Source organism: Monodon monoceros, unplaced genomic scaffold (genome assembly GCF_005190385.1).
Source record: "Monodon monoceros isolate NGI ecotype Baffin Bay Population unplaced genomic scaffold, NGI_Narwhal_1 Super_Scaffold_1, whole genome shotgun sequence".
In the NCBI taxonomy this organism is placed as follows: Eukaryota; Metazoa; Chordata; class Mammalia; order Artiodactyla; family Monodontidae; genus Monodon; species Monodon monoceros.
Window position 1 is genome coordinate 37,045,339 of NW_021703765.1, and position 15,090 is coordinate 37,060,428.

The 15,090-nt window shown below is 40.1% G+C and overlaps 1 protein-coding gene across 4 annotated transcripts in view; it reads right to left on the reverse strand.

Annotated features, from left to right (window-relative positions):
* FHOD3 (formin homology 2 domain containing 3) overlaps positions 1 to 15,090 on the reverse strand; it is a 497,516-nt gene that overhangs the window by 229,527 nt on the left and 252,899 nt on the right. Inside the window, exon 2 of one of the 4 annotated variants that reach the window (XM_029219986.1) lies at positions 2,854 to 3,032. The exons of the other annotated variants lie outside the window; for them this stretch is intronic. The gene's annotated coding sequence lies outside the window, so the exon portion shown is untranslated. The remainder of the gene's footprint in view (positions 1 to 2,853; positions 3,033 to 15,090) is intronic. 4 annotated transcript variants of the gene reach the window in all.

Consider the following 15,090-nt stretch of genomic DNA (forward strand, 5'->3'; position numbering starts at 1 on the left):
TATATATATATATATATATATATATATATATATATATATATATATATGCATCTTACGGTAACTTTTCATTTTGATACAATTTCAAAATTACAAAAAAGTTGCAGAAATAGTGCAAGGAACTCTTGTTTACCCATATACATTTTACCCACATCCATTAATTGTTTATATCGTGTACCATTTACTTTATCATTCTCTCTTCCTGAACTTTTAAAAATATTTTTTAAATAAAAATTGTGTATATTTAAGGTATACGTCATGATGATGTGATACACACATACACAGTGAAATGATTACTTAGTCAAGCTAATTAACATATCAGCTCCTCACAGAGTCACAGTTTGTGTGCGTGATGTCTACTCTCTTAGCAAATTTCGCTAATTCAATACAGTACTGTTAACTATAGTCATCATGCCTGGGCATTAGATCTCTAGACTTATTCAACTGCATTTTCCCACTCTTGACTCGGCTTTCTTTTGACAAAAGCAATAGGAAGGAAAGCCTATTCTACAGCCATTCCATTAGATCAGAGATTTTTACCATTTGAAAATGTGACTGCAAATAATGCCTACTTATTTCAACCAAAAATACAGAAAAACTAGACTGGATGTATGAAAAATTTTTTAAAAATGACCTTACCCACAAGGGCAATTTTTTGCTACAAACCATTACCAGTGGTCACTAGGGTTGGTTTGGGTTTGGGGTTTTTTTTTGGTTTTGCTTTTTTGTTTTGTTTTGGAGGACGGTGACCTGCGACTTGCCCATTGGGAGTGAAGATGGATTTTGCTGTGTTGCTGGATACATTCACTACCCCCTGGAGGCCATGGAAGCACAAGATCATCGACACTACTTTCTTTCTTTTTTTTTTTTTTAACATCTTTATTGGAGTATAATTGCTTTACAATGGTGTGTTAGTTTCTGCTTTATAACAAAGTGAATCAGTTATACATATACATATGTTCCCATATCTCTTCCCTCTTGCATCACCCTCCCTCCCACTCTCCCTATCCCACCCCTCTAGGTGGTCACAAACCACCTAGCTGATCTCCCTGTGCTATGCGGCTGCTTCCCACTAGCTATCTATTTTACGAAACTGAGTTATTTGTAGTGAGGTGGATGGACCTAGAGTCTGTCATACAGAGTGAAGTAAGTGAGAAAGAGAAAAACAAATACCGTATGCTAACACATATATATGGAATCTAAGAAAAAAAAAAGGTCATAAAGTACCTAGGGGTAAGACGGGAATAAAGACACTACTTTCTTAAAGCAGAACACAGCAGGGGCTCTGACAATCTGGGGTGCGAGTTCTTGAATCAAAGTTATCTCCCAAGAGGGAAAAAAACATGACTATCACTAAAACCTTATCTCCTGGGAAGAGCTAATTCATCTTAAAAACGGATTTCAACTTATTTTAATCAGACCATTAAAAGTTACTCTTCTTAACTCTGAAATGGATTTGCCAATTCCCAATTTCCATTATGTACTAAAGCCCGCAGTAAATATTGAAAAGTGATTGATAAGGTTGACATTTTTGGAACTAAGTGGAGGCCTTGGAGTCTGCCTTATTAATATTCTCTTCCACTTAACCGCCCTAAATAACAAGCCCAGGCCCAGTTTCACCCAAGGGCAACTGTCAAAGAAATAGTCTTTCAACACTGACTACTGCATGAAAATTAAGGAGAAAAAGCTGCCAATTCTAGACTGCAGACAAGAATTTAATCAGCACAAAGAGCTCCAACAAGGTGTCAAAGTTTTGAGTCCCCTGCTGACATTCAGCAGTATTTGCAATGCAAATTTTCAAAACCATTCTTGGAATAATTACTAACCTCTCTCTACCCCTGAAAAAGGTCCCTAAGATAAATTTTAAAATAGATCAGGCTTAAGGGCCTCTCTTAACATTTGCAAGCCTAAACAGTAGCTCTCAGAGGAGGGAGGATCCTCCACCCAGGGCCCTTAAAACAGGATCTTTTGTGTGGTTCTTTCTGATGGACCTTCCCACCAGGACATTATGTAGCCAAGCTCTCTGCACCCTCATCTCCCATCTAATGCCACACATAGGACGGATAAGTTTCTACAACACTCCTTCACCTTCCCACCAGCATCAAAGTTTACATTTCAGATTTCCACACTAAAGGTTTAAAACTAAGCCTTCATGAGCCACCACTACAGGAGTAGCCTTATTACTGCTGGGCCTTTGTAGCCTCAATTACACGTATGCTCAATCTCTCTCATTCCACTTTCTCCCATTTTTTAGATAAGGAGGAACAAAAGGAATGAAGAAAGGTTTAATAGATTAGCAGGTTTTGAGCGTCTAAAAAATTTGGCAGACTCCTAATTTCTCCATGGAAAGACGAACAGTCGTTTTAATCATCTGTTCTGTAATGATCTCCAGGACTTACATCCGATGAAATGTCAGTGGAAGCACACGGCCTCCCCAAGGCACCTCAGAGCCAGAGAGGAAATGAACCAGAAACGGACTCCACAGGCTCAGCAGTGACTGGGCCGTCCCGCTCACCTCATGGACTCAATCTAATCCTGCTGTTCCCATAGGGACCTGGGGTGGCATCGTGAGTCAGTAACAAGGGCTCCCTTTACAGTGACCCTAGGGGAAGCAGCTCCTCCCCTAACCTAGGGAGGGGACGCACAGGAGGCATACACATGGGGCATCGCCTCCTGAATGGCTTTCCTGTATAAGGCTTTGTGACAGAGGCAAGAGGTATGAAGCTTGGAGAGAGCAATTAAGCCCGAGCGGGGTGGGATAGAGCTCATAAAATACCCAAATTCAGAGAAGGGTGGGGTTGGTATGAGCCTGAGTAAGTAGAGGAAGTTTCACGGACAAGGACAACAGAGCCATACCTTAAAAGCTGGCGCATACTTAGCTTCAGGAAGACAGATGAGCTCCCAGGGCACGAGAAAAGGTACATCAATGGTTCTGCTGATTTCTGCTTTCAGGACAGCACAGCATCAAGGAAAACTCACAGGACTTGGACCCAAGGAGAAGCTGGCTTTCATGTTGCCTCCACCATTTCCTAATTCTAAAAAAGTGCAAGATATGTAGCTTCCTGGGCCTCAGTTTACACATCTGTAAAATGGAAGATGCATCCAACTTGGATTCCATGTTGTCAGCATGAAATGAGATTACATGTTAGCACACACGGCTGATGGTCAGCCAGTTCTTGTTGATGATGTTATGCTAATTAATCTCTCTAGACCTCAATTCCATCATCTGAGAGATATAGGGTTTATCCTGAAAACCTCCAAAGCCCCCCAGCTCCAAAGTTCTGTATCTCCATAACATTATTCTAAAGCGCTTCATGAGGATGTAATATGAAGTGTCTGGCACTAGGCGGCGCTCTTCTAATAGGTGTTTATACCTGCAGTCCTGGAATCCCAGATGGGACTTCATAAAAAAATTCACTTTGGGGCACTAATTAAAGCAATCAGAGTATTTTTCAGTATATTAATTCTGTGTTTCTCTCTATTTAGGATTTCAACATATTTAGAATTTTAACTTCCTAAAATAACCTACCTTACTCAACTTCCTAGCTTCCTAAAATTCTACCAACTGCTAGTGAATCCGCATCTAGACAGGATTTGCTGCTGGCCCCCCTGCAGGGTGCTGGCTCTTTCCAGGGTGTCCCGCTGCGCCCTGAAAAGGACCTGAGTCCTGCGATTACCTTGGCTGCCAGCATCCAAGGTACTGACCCTACTCGGGGTTCTCAGGGAAAAAAATCATTGCCTGGGAAGCCTTAAACCACAACTCCCACCCCTCTTCAGCCCCACCTCCAGCACCTGATTTAATTGGTTGTGGGCGTGATCCTGGCCTCCCTGTTTGTCAGAGTTCCACAGGTGATTCTCCTGCACAGCCAGAGACGGGAACCACTGATCATTGCTAAAGCAAACCACAACCTAAGGGTTGCGCCTGGTTAGGTAGGGCTCTCTCCTAGCTTACTATCAGCACCTGCTTCTAATCAAACTCAAAGGCAAACAGAGCGAAAACCAATTTCCCACATCCTGACGACCAGTTTCCCTGCTCTCCACTGGGGCAGTGATGTGGATACGGACCAGGTAGGTGGCGCTGGTCCCCACCAGCCCAGCCTGCTTCCCTCAAAACTCCAAATTGCTGGAAATGGCTTCCGGGCCTCCCCATGTTTGCCAAGCTTTACACGGGTGCCTGTTTGACACAGGTTTAAATTCTCACTTTTAAACATTATTTTAAAATCAGAGCATCATGGAATACAAGAAAATAATGTTTTTAAATATGACAGGGCTTCCCTGGTGGCGCAGTGGTTGAGAGTCCGCCTGCCGATGCAGGGGGCACGGGCTCGTGCCCCGGTCCGGGAAGATCCCACATGCCGCGGAGCGGCTGGGCCCGTGAGCCATGGCCGCTGAGCCTGCGCGTCCGGAGCCTGTGCTCCTCAACGGGAGAGGCCACAGCAGTGAGAGGACCGCGTACCGCAAAAAAAATTTTTTTTTAAATTAAAAAAAATATATATATATATGACAATCCCTTCGTTTCTTCTCAGAGGACTGTTACTTGATTGTGAACCTCCACAGTGGGATTTCAAAGACTTTTTTAAACTGTGGATCCTGTGTAGTAGTCACTTGCCTACAACTTACTTAAACCTGAATTCTTTAGAAGTATTACAAGCTTGCCAAATGTACTTTATGATATTATTTTATGTGTATTTTATGATCTAGAACAAAACCAAAATATGCATAGTAGTCAAAGAATGAGAAACTTTCCTATTGTGACTCATTCACACCTATTGGCTATAAGTTGGTGATGTTCAAAGAAAAGGAGAGAAAAAAATAAGCTTCCTTTAATAAGAGAAAAATAAATAATAAATCTCTCCATTGGTTGTGCATGTCTATCTTATTATCTGCATCCAAAAAACTGAAATATGTGTGAATACATTTAACATATAGATACATTTAAAAATCATATCAGATATATGCTACAACATGAGTGAACCTTGAAAAAAAAATCATACTGAGTGTAATTAGTCAGTCACAAAAGGACACATATTGGATGGCTGCATTTCCATGAAATATCTAGAATAGGCAAATTCAGAGAGACAAGAAAAGGGGGTGGGGAGGACAGAGTGGGGAGTTACTGTTTAACGGGTACAGAGATTTTCTTTGAGATGACGAAAAAGTTTTGGAAGTAGTGGTAATATCAGTACAACCTTGTGAAGGTAATTAATGTCACTGAATTGTACAATTAAAGAGTTAAAATGGCAAATTATACGTTGTATATATTTTACTACAATAAAATAAGTAAAAATAAAATCATATCAACGCACTACTTGACTAAAAACCAATGGCCTAATGTCCACAGCAAGAAATCCCAAAAGCAACTAAGACGATGTCTCCGGGGCCAAGTGTGTTCTCTAACAGTGCTGGGCAGTTCCCTGAGCACAAACAGGTCTAAGACCAGTGCAGCCTCTGCAGAGCTGACGAGGCCACAAGGCCATGTGTCCGTGAACTTCACCATCACCCATCCCACCTCTGTAGCCCACACATTAGACTCACATTTATGTAATAGCTATTTCCTGGCAGCTGTAATCACATGTTCATCAGAGCTGACTGTTTTGCCATACGCTAATAGTCACTAGGGGCTGTCACCGGCAAGTACTTCGTTTTCATTTCTATAAGTATATGAGCATTTCACATGTCACCAGCTACTGAAACTGAATAAACACTTTAGACCATGCATTCTCAAAAGGGGCAAGAACCAAGAAAATTGGTTCTTGGGGGCGAAAATACCTTAGATATATATTCCAATGGTTTATGGTCCTCTACAGGGACATGGTACATGGCATTAAAGTTTCATTGGGGTGGAATGACGGTAGTTAAGGAAAAGATGTATAAAAAGGCTCGGGGAGGGTGGCAATCATTTTTAAAAATTGACAAACACTGCTTATATCCTATGATTAAAGATTTTCCTTAAACCAAAAAGAAGCAAACCAACTGCTCTTTACAATTGAAAAAAAAAAAGAAAAGAAAAAAAGAACCGTGACAAGTTTTAATTGCAGGCCTCCGTCTAGTCTTAGCAGAATACTGTACCGTGATCTGTGAGGGGTACTGCCCTCCACTTGGCCCAAACTCTCTTGGCTTTTCCCAGGACTGCCATATGCATTCATTCATGCCAGCAGCCAACCACGAGCATCTCCAAACACCAGGCACCCTGCTAGGCCCATTTGGGTGGACCCACCTCGTCCAGATGGACGGAGCCCCACAGCTGTCAGGAATGGAGAATGCTTGGACCCCTTGCCCCACATAAGCCTTGGAAAAAGAGAATCGGGGGTAGTCCAGGGAAGTGGTCACAAGCCTGGGCCCTGAAGCCAAGAAACCTGGGTCTGAGACCAGGTGGCACTGCCTCTTACCAAATGAGCAACTTTGTGCAAGCGGTTTGACCTCTGGTGCTTCAAATTCCTCCTCCGAAAAAAAGAGATCGTGATGTTTCTTAGGGGGACGCAGTGAGAATCAAGTGAGAGATGACAGTACACATTTGGCTCTTACAAGCTCGAGTGACTACTGGTAATGCCTTCCCAAGTGAAATAACAGGACGATTAGAAAGTATACAGCTACCTGCCATGATTCCCATGAGCAGATTCTGTGTACAACACCCTCACCACTCCCGCTAGGGCCCTGCAACTACCTCTTGGGGCGAGCTCTGGCTTCAAGGTCAGCTCACAAGAGAACAGGCTCTAGCAGGCGACATGCAAAGTCCAGCCCGAAGTCGCAGGGGCAGACCGAAGCAGTAGCAGGCTGGGTTTCTAAGTCAGTGAAGAACTTCAGCAATGTTTATCCCTCGTCACACCAGTTCATCTAGCCAAGATGAGACACACTCACTCCAGGTGCCCAAGGACACACTGAAACGTGTCACTTCCCACAAGCTCAGACTCACAAGCAGGTGAAGAAGTCTGCTGCATGTGAGGTATGAGTTCAGGAGCTCCAGAAGGAACAGGCCTTTGCAAAGTATGCCTCGCCCCAGCTTGCTGCAACTTTCTTTTTCAGTGGATACATGCTTCCTTTCCACACAAAAAAAGTAAGGTTCAAGCATCCATCCCCTAGGAAGTTAATAGAATTCATGCTATGGGACATAAGTTATTAGCACCAGAGCCCTCACTCCCTCAAGCCCCTTCCCAGACCTTGGGATGGGCCCTAGCAATGTGTTCTGATGGCCCTATATTTTCATGTAACTTGCAAAAGGAAGGTACACAATCACTTAAGACCATGGTCGCTATCCGTGCTGGTTCCCTCTATCACACTTTCTCACATGGCAGATGGTAGAATTATCACGAGCATTTGGAGGTTCTAGCTCAGGGAAGTGAAGCAGGGGGTTGGCGGGATGTATTTACATGGTTTACCATTTCTTCGGTGTACATTTAGCTTTTATTAGTTGTCCTGATGAAGGAATAATCCCCCCCAATACTCCTGCCACCAATTGTGGTAACTCAGCGGATTGTGTGACCTGAGGGGCAGGCCAAGGGCTCAGACTGCAATATGAATGTGACCTAAGCGTGAGGTACCTCAAGTATGTGATTGGAGGAAAACCAGCACTTCAGATGGAAAGAGCTGGAAGCTTGTCTGTGGTATATACTTCCAATTCCTACAGCTCCTATATGAAAGAAAACTAATAGAAGTTCCCCCCCCATTTGCAAAAATCCTAGACATTTCCAAGAGATTACCATAAATGACCTGTGAAGATGAAAGAAACAGTCTAAAGCAAGGGTTGGCAAACTATGGTCCAACAAATTACAGCCCATTGGCCAAATCTGGTCCACTGCCTGTTTTTATAAAGTTTTGTTGAGATACAGCCATACCCATTCATTTACATATTGCGCAGGGCTGCTTTTGCACATAAAGACAGAGTTGATTAATTGCTACAGAGACCATGTGGCTCCCAAGCCCTAAAACATTTATTAGCTGATCCTTTACAGAAAAAGTTTCCTGATCCCCACTCTAAACTATCAATAATATAAAACAAATTTCAATCAGTCATACCAGAACAAAGACTGAGTTATCTTCCTGCTTTTTCTATAGAAAATGCAACAAAATCACTGCAGTATTAAGAGAACAGAAAGCATTCCGTCAAAAAATGCAGGAAAAACTGTATCATAGAGGCATGTTAGTGTAATGAGTAATAAAAATATTAAGATTTTGGGGGGGGGGTTTTGAGATGTCTATGGTATCTGTCGGCCTTTAATAATCTGTAATTTGTTGTGATTCATCTTCTCATTCTAAAATATTCACTTTTATACCCCAAGTCATATAAGCTTCAGGCCAGACAAACGCTGCATATGCTCCTCCTGTATAAAGAAGTGACACCTGACCATTTCTGTGGCCCTCAGTCACCCCCATACAGAGCTGTCCTTGACGTTTTGGGGTGTGGGGTGGAGGTCAGGGACTGCTAGGAAGAAAGAGGCCTATAGAGGAAGCAAGTTGGACACAGGAGCTCGGAATAAGACAGTGATGAAGACCAAAGCACACACGTCTTCGGGGAGCACCAACCTTACACAGGGAGGAAAAATCACTGTGCGGCTCGGTTTAAAACATGAGTGTGTTCTGTCCAAGCAAAGTGGTAAAGAGGTACAGAGGAGGTGGGGGTGTTGGTAGGGACTGCAGCTGGATGGTATGTAATTAGTAAATAATAATTGCATGCAAGTTGCAATCTATTAGCAATGAGGAAAGAATAGTCAGCTAGTCTTACTTTAAAAGCTTCCTTGAGGGGTGGGGGGGGTGGGGATTGATGCCACAGAAGATGCTGCTGCTCATGTTTCCCTCCTTGCTCTCTCTGCTGAGTCAAGAGACTCAGAGGAGAGGGACAGGCTCTGGGAGGAGAAACAATACCACTGGGTCATCAGCTGGTAGGTGGTCTTGTATTGCTGAGGTGATCAGAGGCGGAGGGCTTTGAAATCTGGCTGTTCTACATCCTGCCCTGAAAAGCTGAACCAGCCCCAGAAGAATCCACCTCCCTGAAACCATCAAGGAACATTAGGAAGTGATGGCTGGCTGTGGTCCAAAGAGAAGGTCAGCAGAGAGAAGACAGTACTTTACAACAGGTGAAGATGAGGGAGGGGGCTGGAGACAGGTGATGCTTCCTGTCCCGTGAAAACATTGATGGCACAGGACAGGTTGCCAGAGGAGCCAGGGTTGAAGGCTGAGCTCAGCACAGGGGTCTGGATGAGAACGTGGGCACAGACTGGAGGCGCTGAAGCTCACAGGGATGCCACTGAGGTGACTTCTGCCAAAGGCGGGCTAACAGGACAATCCCAGGAGTCTCTTACAGAGTGGTTTATGCATAAGGAATCATTTATCAGTGGTGCCAAAATCAATACTGAAATTCTTAAGGGACTCCCCTGATTCTAGATAACTAAGGCATAGCAATATGGACTAACCAGGAAGGTTCCAGATGGTCATTTAAATTCCAGTAAATCTGATTAATAATGCAATTTATGGCGCTTTTCTCTTAGAATCAAATTAACATGTTTTTAATATATACCGGGAGATATAAAGCAACCCTTCTTCTGGAGAACAGGTAAAACGAAAAAGGTTATGAAACCTAGCTCCATCAAACGTAATTATCAACCACACAAGCCTATGACTTCTGTCACACCAACATGTTCTAGCCTAGAGAAATTCTCATATACGTGCACAAGGACATGCATGCAAGAATTTTTATAACGTCAGTGTTTGTTGCATTGAATAACTGGAGCAACTTAAATGTCCATCATCAGGAGATGGCTCATGAAACTGTGAGTATCCATACACAAATATGCCACGCTATGATGCAAATAAATACACAAGGATGTCTTAGTCTTGTTAAAGCACAGAGCACATGTAATACATTTATAAAAAGTTTGCAAACATACACACAGGACTGTAAAAGGATTAGAGATTTAACAGGGGCAGTAGTTGGGACAGTGGTCACCTCTGGAGGGAGAAGAAAGACGTAACTGCCAGGTGCTATGCAAGGCAGCTTCAACAACACTGTTAATTTTGATTTCTTAAGGTTTATAGTGTGTCCACAGGTATCTTATTTTTCTTTATACCTCTTGTTCTACTTTAAATATTTTGTAATAAATTTAAAAGAATAATTCTCAAATTAATTCCAAATTGACAGATTCTAATACAATGATGAATAGATTCTTTAAAGTAGAAGAAAAATACTCAATTCAATCTCCCTAAAATGCTGTCATTTGGTGTATTCTCTTTGAGGCTTTATCCATATGAATGTTTTATGAGGTTGTAATGATGATATTAATGTGCTATATTAATTACCATATCATTAATAAAGTTAATATTAAGCATTTTTAACATTGAAAATCTTTGAAACTATCATTTAAAATAACCCCTAATATTTCAGTGCATAGATATGCTGTAATTTTAACCACTCTCCTATTCTTAGATTTCTTCTAACTTCCCATTACAGATAATGCTGTACAGACTATTTTTGTGTGCATAATATCTTCTTCCTTTTTAGAGCTACTTAAGTTATGTGCACAGAGATAGGATTTTAGGTCAAAACCTCTGATCATTTTTTTGTGAATCATTATACATTATCAATACATTTTAATATTAATAGCTGCAAAACTTCTGCTTTTGGCCAAGTTTAAGGAAAATGCATCACATTTCCCCTTCTGCTTAAGACATACAAAACCCTGCCTTACTGCTAAATCCCAGGCCATGACACAGGGAAAAGGATCCTAGGCAGAGCTAGGGAGTCGTCAGATGCCCTGAGTTGGGAGACCTGGGAGAGCAAGGTAGGTAGAGTTCACAGGGCCGAACACGAGTGCGTGGCCCAGAGAAAAGTACCTGGAAATCTACAGAGGGTCCCTTTGAGTATTCAGCAGAGTACTCAGTGCATGCAAGCACCTAAGGCCAGGGAAAGAACCACCCAAATGGTTAGGGGGAAAAATACCCAGTGCTCATACTGGGCTACTCCCACTGGCCAGACTAGAATTTCATAATTCATGGGACGTAACGCTCAGAAAGATCTTGTCTTAGTCATGGTGAATAATTAGCTCTACACTAAATGCTTCTCTGATACCACCTAACTAATCTTAAAAGCAAAACCCGAAGTATCAAACTGTTTCCAAATAACTTAACTGTGTCCCAGAACAAACATCACAAATTTTATAGGAATACAAAAATATCAGCATGCAATCAGGTAAAATTCAGCCTGGAATTCAATTTGAAAAATTACTAGGCATGCAAAGAAGCAGGAAAATATGTTCTGAGTTTGGAGAAAATAATTCAAAACTGAAACAGAACTAACACACATAGTAGAATTATCAGACAAGGACATTAAAATGAGTATTATAACAGTATTCCATGTAATCAAAAAGTTAAGTATGGACATGAAACTATTAAAGAGTAAATTGAACTTCTAGATGAGAACCACAATTTCCAAGATGAAAATTACATCAGATGTGATTAATGGCAGATTAAACAAGGAAGAAGGAAAGATTGGTGAAACTGACATGGCAATAGAAACTATCCAAAATTAAACACAGAGAAAAAAGACCAAAATGCTTCCTACAAAAATCAAACTTTTCCTATAAAGACAAAAATAAGCTAAAAGTGAAAGGATGGGAAAAAGAAGATAAACCATGTTAATGCTAGTCCAAAGAAAGCTGGAGTGACTATATATCAGACAAGATAGGTCTGTGATAGATAAATGAATATTGCCAGGGATGAAGAATGTCATTTCAAAACAACAAAGGGGTCAATTTATCAAGTGGAAATAACAATCCTAAATGTTTATGCACATAACACAAAGCTTCAAAGTATCTGGAGCAAAAATTGACAGAAGTGAAAGAAAAGACAGAAAAATCCATCATTACAGTTGGAAACTCCAACACTACTCTCACAGTGTTCTATAGAATAAGTACACAGAAAATCAGTAAGAACATAGATGACTGAAACAAAACTATCCATCAACTTGACTTAATTGACATTTATAGAATATTCTACCCAAACAACAGTAGAATACACGTTCTACTCAGTCCCAAGGACAACTGGATTCTAGCCTATACAAATAGTCTCAATAAATTTAAAGGGACTCACGTCATACAAAGCATGTTCTTTGACCACACCAGAATTAACCAATAACAGAAAGATCTCTGGAAAATTCCCAAATATTTATATAATAAATAACATACTTTAAAGTAACTCAAGGGCTAAAGGAGAAGTCAAAAGGGAAATTAGAAAGTATTCTAAAATGCATGAAATGAAAACTCAACATATCAAAATGTATGGAATGCAGTACTTGGAGGGAAATTTACAGCACTAAAAGTCTGTATTATAAAGAAGAAAGGTCTTGAATCAAGGACCTCAGCTTCCACCTTTAGCAACTAGAAAAAGAAGAGCTAGTTAAGCCCACAGTAGGCAGGAGACAGGTATAATAAAGATCAGAGGAGAGATCAATGAAATGAAAAAGGAAAACAATAAAGGAACCAATCTGATTTTTTGAAAAGGTCAATAAAATTGATATACCAGGCTAATCAGAAAGTGAGAGAAAGAGAGGACACAAATTACAATACCAGAAAGGAAACAGACGACAACACTACTGACTCTGCAGATATTAAAATGATGATAATAATCTATTATGGACAACTTTAGGCCAAAAAAAATTGACAACTTAAATGAAAATGGACAAATCCCCTTAAAAACATAAACTAACAAAACCTCACTCAAGAACAAATAGATAACTTGAATGGTCCAACGTCTATTACAGAACTAGAACTTGTTAAATTTTTTCCAGAAAGGGATCTCCAGGCCCAGATGGATATATTGGTGAATTCTATCAAACATTTAAGGATGAAAAATGCCAATTCTACACAAACTCTTTCAGAAAACTGAAGAGGAGCAAATTTTCTCAATTTACCCAATGAAACCAGCATTATCATGGTAACAAAACCAAACAAAGACATCAGAGGAAAAGAAAACAACAGACCAATATCTCTCATGAACCTAGCTCTCATGAATAATAATTTTAAAATTTTAGCAAATCAAATCCAACGATTTACTTGTAAAAATACATCATAACCAAGTAGAGTTTATCCCAGTTTGTTTAACAATTTAAAAAATGGATCAATGTAACCCACCATATCAACAACAAAAGAGATGATCACCACAGATGGAGAAAAATCATTTAACAAAATCTAATGTGCTTTTCTGCTATAAACTCTCAGCAAACAAGGAACAGAAGGGAACTTCCTCAACCTGATAAAGGATATCTATAAAAAACCTATAGATAACATCATACTTAATAGTGAAAGACTTTTCTCTTGAGATGGGGAGCAAGATAAGAATGTCCACTCTTATATCTTCCATTCAACATTATTCGAGGGAATTCCCTGGCGGTCCAGTGTATAGGACTCTGCACTTTCACTGCCAAGGGCATGGGTTCAATCCCTGGTTGGGAAACTAAGATCCCACAAGGCACACGGCATGGCCGAAAACAAAAAAACAAACAAAAATCATTATTCAACCTTATAGTCAGTGCAATAAGAAAAAAATTAATAAGTAATTTAGATTGGAAAGGAAAAAGTTAAATTGTCATTATTCACAAACAACATGATCATCTAGGTGGAAAATGCTACGGGATTCACAGAAAAGCTAGTAGAACAAATAAATGACTTTAACTGGGTTGCAGAATACTAAATCAATACACAAAATTCAGTTGTATGTCTATGTAGTACCAAGGAAAAATTGGAAATTGAAATTTTAAAAATACATAAAAGATATGCAGTGCCTAGGCATAAACATCATAAAAATATGTAATGCTTACATACTGAAAACTACAAAACATTGCTGAAAGATATTAATATCCTAAATAAAGAGATACACCATGCTCATGGATTAGAAGACTAAATATTTTGGAGATGTCAATTCCCCCAAAATTGATCTAAAGATTCATGCATTTCTAATCAAAATCTAAAGGATTTTTTTTTCTGGAAATTGACAGACCAAATCTAGAATTCATATGGAAATGTAAAGGGTCTAATACAGTTTCTTTGAAAGAAAAGAACAAAATTGGAACACTTACACTACCTGACTTCAAGACTTATTATAAAACTACAATAATCAAGAGAGTGTGGTATTGGCGTCTAGATAAATACTGTATTGTATATTTGAAAGTTCTAAAAAAGTATATCTTAAAAGTTATCATAAGAAAAAAATCTTGTAACTATGTATGGTCAGAGGTATTAACTAGACTTATTGTGGTGATCATTTTGCAGCATATACAAATATCAAATCATTATGCTGTACACCTGAAACTAATATAATGTTATATGCCAATTATACCTCAATTTAAAAACCTAAAAAATAGACAAATAATCAAGGGAAGAGAATAGAAAGTCCAGAAATAGACCCACATATATATGGACAACTGGTTTTTAACAAAGGTTCAGAGATAATTCCAAAGAGAAAACATAGTTGCTATTTTTTTTCCCAACAAATTGTGCTAGAACAGGTGTTTATACATGGGAGGAAAAAAAAGAACCTTGTTCCACACCATGTGCAAAGATTAACTCAAAATAGACCTTAGGTATAAATTTAAAATCTGAAACTATAAACCTAGAAGGAAACATGGGAGTAAATCTTTGTGACCTTGAGTTAGGTAAAGATTTCTTAGATATGACACTAAATGTACATTCCATGAAAGAAAAAAACCTGATGAATCAGACTTCTTTGAAATTAAAAATGTCTCCTCTTTCAAAGACACCATTAAGAAAATGAAAATACAAGTCACATACTAGGGGAAATATCTGCAAATAACATATCCAATTAAGGACTTGTTTTTGTTTTTTTGTTTTGTGTGGTATGTGGGCCTCTCACTGTTGTGGCCTCTCCCGTTCCGGAGCACAGGCTCCGGACGCGCAGGCTCAGCGGCCATGGCTCACGGGCCCAGCTGCTCCGCGGCTTGTGGGATCTTCCCGGACCGGGGCGCGAACCCGTGTCCCCTGCATCGGCAGGCGGACTCTCAACCACTGCGCCACCAGGGAAGCCCCAACATGGGTGAATTTCAAAATAATTATGCTGCATCAAAGAAGCCAGACAATAAAAGAATGCATA